Below are 5,273 nucleotides of genomic sequence, written 5' to 3'. Positions count from 1 at the left end.
AAATAGAGAAGCGAGGATGTTTCACAGCACGTGGCTCCCTGACTTCGCTGGGAACAGTGGGTCGGGGTGAGGGGGGGGGGCGGGGGAACACTGCTCGCTCCTTTCATCCCTAATGTCCATGCCCGGGAGGCGCCGGTCTGAATGTGCTGTCGGCAATTGTGATTTGAGCTGGTGGGGGGTGAGGGGGTGCGCAGAGATGAATGGTGGCTCAGGTCCATCGTTCCATTTCCCCATCTGACAAAGTCTGCAGGGGGGGTCTCGAGGTCAGCTGGCAGACACCCAGACTCTGAGTCCCCAAACCAACACCCTCCCCCTCCCCCTTGCCCACCACTCTTTAGCTGTCCTGCAGCACAGATCAGAGTGCTTGCACACCGCATCGGGAGAATGAGACTCAAACAGGTCAGGACTCAAGAGCAAGACCTGATGTATAGATTAGAAGACAGCAATGCTCTCTTACCCATCCTGCAGATGTACATACAGACCACAGAACGTACCTCGCCTCAGGCGTCACGCAAACTCAAAACCAGGCTGCAGAATATTCTCAGAAAATAAACTCCGATTAAGATCAATTTTAATCAGATTCAAATCGTCTTTGTCTGCTGGTTCTCTGGGTCTGCTGTGACTCACTGGTGTTCAGCAGGTTACAGGAATGCAGAGATGTGAAGGGAGAGTAACAGGCAGAGGGACAGAGAGAAAAAGACACAGGAATCAACAGAGAGGTTCCCAGAAAGACAAAGATGCAGAGAGGTAGATATATAACAGATAAATGGTCTATTGAAGGTTGCTGGGCTGTTATATAGGGCAGAAGACTGTTGCAGCTCACAAAGGAGATGTCGTGTGGGGGGGGGGGGGGGTTGATGTGTAATGAACAAGTCAGAGTCAACCGAGGAGATGGTGAGGAATGCTTATCTTATCTGTGAGGCCTGATTTCTCCCTGGGAAACAGCTCCCCAGGGAGGACGGAAGCAGCAGAGAGGGAACGCGTGCATGCAGGCCTGCCACACCCCGCCTCAGCCCAACCCGAGTCCAGCTGTACCACCCAGGACGCGGCTATCGGCTTTCCGATCAGCCTGGCATGGCAGCCGGGAAAAGGGCAGGAAAGTGGGTGGGGGGTATGGCTGGCAAGGGGCCTGTGCAGTGTACTGCCTCCATGTTTATTACGCCGAAGCCAAATGCCCGCATGTACTGGATGGAGGGTGGCTGGGAAACGCTGGAGGCTGCTTACGTGTGTGTGGGGGTGGAGTGGCGGGGGGGGGGGGACTCAAAGTTTCTGAGGTTAAATTTTTGTTTTATGAAATGCAAAAAGAGCTTTCCGAGCGATCAGGAAGTGGCCAAGAGTTTACTTTTTCAGTGGGACCTTCGTGAAAGCATTTAGCTAATTAACGAGCACTTTAAGGGGGCAGGCTCCATTTGAACTGCGGATTTGGGCATTAATGTCGTCTGCTGGGTCCCTGGGGAGCTCGTAGAATCAGTTTACATCTGACCACTGATGCAGGATAAACTCAGGTGTGAAACACTACATTTCTATACTAAGTAATATAAATAAAAATGTGTTTTTTTTATTTTTCAGTATTTTAAAATTATTATGATTGGCTCTAGATAGCTTTATAGTAGAGCAAAGAGCTTGTTTTTTGGGATTTTATTGGAGATTACTGACTCGTTTGGTCATCTCTTAAATCAGAGTTAGAAGAGTCTTTGGCTGTTCAGGCAAGTCCGTGATTTTGCTCCTTCCCACCGAAAACATGAACTGTCTGGGGGTCCCCAAGGACCATACTGAGAAACATTGCTTTAGAAGAAGCCTCCAGAAGGCTTTGTGTGAGTGTCCTAAGCAGGCAATCAGACTGTGGAAACAAAATCAGCCAGGGAAAAAGCCGGGCTGAGGGACCAGGTGGATGGGAAAAAGCTATGAAGGGTTACTTGGTTTGGTGTGTCTTCCAGAATGTGGTTTATACAATCCATGATTAGCTGAAATTTGAAACCAGCCTGCAATGGAGTTCAGGGTAATTTGATAATTACCCCATATAATAACGATTTGTTTTATGTCCTGTAGATGTTTGGGCTGTGCTGGGTTTGACCCCTTGCGGCACCAGCGTTCAGTGAGGTTTTGGGCTGAGAGACGCTAGAGCCCAGAGAGAGGAGAACATCGCAAGTAAGACTCCATCCTGACCGTCTCCTTGTCAGCAGGGGCTTGTGGTCATGCAGCAGTAAGGTCCAACAGCTCTGCACACTGCAGTGGGTGACTTGATCCTGTATCTCCTCTTGGGTGAACACCAAAATCTCCTACAGAGAAGGAGGAGAGAATAAGCATCAGAGTATTCCCAGGACTCTCTGAAGAAAGTGTGATCCAGGTATCTTCTTCATGGACAGCTTGCTGTTGGACGCCTCTCCCACTTCAGCGAACTAGTGGATGAAGAAATGTATCATATAGAAACTTTATTCTGACACAACTGTGAGAAATTCCCTCTACGTTAGGAGCACTGTAAACGTCAGCCCATGGAGCTGGGAGGAGACCACTAGAGAAGTTAACTTCCTTTGCCACTGGTGGGGGGGGTGGGTGGGGTGGGCCTGCTTCTGACCTCTGGTAGGAGTGACGACTGTGATTAATCTGGGAGGTCAAGCGGGCTCTTCCCTGCGATGACTCCTTCAAGGCGATCACCATTCTCCCCACAGGCTATTCCAGCTCTTGCCACGCCCCGAAATATTTCGATTTACGTAAGAGATCATAAACGGGAAGATTTCGTAGGCTGTAATACAATCTGTTCGAGATAATTAGGCTACATTCGAAGCCGGAGTCATGAGTAGCCAGAGAAAGTTGCGACAGCACGCTCTTCGTCTGAATTATGGTTTCATCTGCATGTAGGCGCGTTGCGTAAGCTTGGGGGGGGGGGGGGGAGGGCTTTAGGCACGCTCACCTGCAGCGGGGATCGGCTTTCAGGCGCACTAGTCTTGAGTGTCTGTTTTGTTAATGCTTGGGACAAACATCTAATCCGACATGTTCCGTTAGTGCAACAAGTCGGTCTGAACATGGAACACCATCATCAATCAGGAGTGACGGGAGTGATAACGCCAGCCCCAGGCAAAGGGGAGAACAACAAAGGGATGGGGACAGTGACCCTGCCCCCCTCCTTATTAACCACAGAGACACTGCTTACCATTCATGCCATCACCCAGGATACCACGACTCCCCCCTCAATCCTCGTTATCTGCTTGCCCTTATCACGGGAATGTGTACATCTATGTAGTGGGCTCCGGAGGCCAGACAGAGATCAGGTTGGAGATGGGGGGGCTGACCTAAGCCTTCATTACTCTGACTCTCTCATCCTTCTCTTTATCTGCTGCTTGTATCTTACTTCTCATTGCTCAGCTCCTGAGTCAGTTTCAGTCTTTTCCCTTGGGCTTAGTTTTGGGTTTAAACTAAGCCATATTGTGCCACCTACCCCCCTCCCGCCCACACCTTGCTTCATGGAACAACAGAGCAGCACAAGTAAAGAGTCTAAACAAAGAAAAGCGATTTGTAGATATTTTTATGGATACTATTTTGCATATTGTTATAGTTCTGTTGATGTGTCTTATTGCTGACAGTCCCTGCCTTCCTTTACAACTTTTTAATACCTTTTCAGAAGTTGTTTCCCCCAGCTGGTAGCTGGTCAAGGTTTTCCTGTCACCTACACGGCACGCTGAGACTCCAGCCATCCCGGCACGCTGAGACTCCAGCCATCCCGGCACGCTGAGACTCCAGCCATCCCGGCACGCTGAGACTCCAGCCATCCCGGCACTCTGAGACTCCGGCCATCCCGGCACGCTGAGACTCCGGCCATCCCGGCACGCTGAGACTCCACTCATCCCGGCACGCTGAGACTCCAGCCATCCCGCACGCTGAGACTCCAGCCATCCCGGCATGCTGAGACTCCACTCATCCGGCACGCTGAGACTCCAGCCATCCCGGCACGCTGAGACTCCACTCATCCCGGCACGCTGGGACTCCAGCCATCCCGGCACGCTGAGCCTCCCCGGTTGTCATGTTATTCATTTAGATAATTTATCTGGAGTGGATTTTTCTTTGACATATGACTGTGCTTTCAATAGAAGAACAGGCACCAGTGTTTCTGTAAGAAAATTTCTCAGGCCAGAGATGTGATGACTGTTAAAACTGGGATGTGGTGTTTGTGGCATCATGGGAAGTTATGCTGGGATGTGGCATTTGTGGCATCATAGGAAGTTATGCTGGGAGTTGGCATTTGTGGCATCATGGGAAGTTATGCTGGGATGTGGCGTTTGTGGCATCATGGGAAGTTATGCTGGGAGTTGGCATTTGTGGCATCATAGGAAGTCATGCTGGGAGTTGGCATTTGTGGCATCATGGGAAGTTATGCTGGGAGTTGGCATTTGTGGCATCATGGGAAGTTATGCTGGGAGTTGGCATTTGTGGCATCATGGGAAGTTATGCTGGGAGTTGGCATTTGTGGCATCATGGGAAGTTATGCTGGGATGTGGCATTTGTGTCATAATGCTGCAGGAAGCTGATCCTACTAACTGCAGTGGACTATCAGAGCTAGAAAGTTCCTCAAAATTACATTGAATCCCCCTGGTTACATGGCTATAGGTATGTGGCATCGCTGGGAAGCGGGAGCCGGGGCGGAGTTAACTGCCAGGTGCACAGGAATAACTCCTCGCTCCCTGATCTCCAAAAGACAGCTGGATCCCTTTGAGCTCCACGGAAAATAAAGACGAGTGCATTCCTCACAGTCAAAACAAATACGCCACGAATCATACGCCACCGACTCCATTGGAGGTCAGTCTTTTATATCAAAACAAGACCATAAACAAAGACCTCCTGAAAACAGGACGAACGATGACTAATGTACATGTACAGGCTTTTTTAGCCATTACACAAACGTGAATTCATGTGCCATAGTACCATGAACATAAGGGCTAGATGACAAACACTGCCCCCTACAGACCACAGGAAGTAGTGCTGGAAGCAGGCACACAATGGCAAGAGGGTGGGAGGGAGAAAAGCCTTAAATATTGGGGAAAATTGTGATGTGAAGAATGCTACTCTACAGCCACTGTCACTGTGCAGGCAGTAATGATGTTACTTACCCCCCTCCCACCCCCCCAGCCGTGTGACCCTGTGGAATGACCCCCCGGGACGGGACATGCTGTTCACACAGACGGGCCCTTTCACAGAGAGGTCCTGAGCTCAGCTCCCAAACAGCAGGCGTGAAATTCCCCCATTACCGCGGGCCTTTCATTTGCCCACCATGTCCCTCC

This window comes from Brienomyrus brachyistius, unplaced genomic scaffold (genome assembly GCF_023856365.1).
Source record: "Brienomyrus brachyistius isolate T26 unplaced genomic scaffold, BBRACH_0.4 scaffold71, whole genome shotgun sequence".
In the NCBI taxonomy this organism is placed as follows: Eukaryota; Metazoa; Chordata; class Actinopteri; order Osteoglossiformes; family Mormyridae; genus Brienomyrus; species Brienomyrus brachyistius.
The sequence above is the reverse complement of the archived record's forward strand: the minus strand, read 5'-3'. Positions refer to the sequence as shown.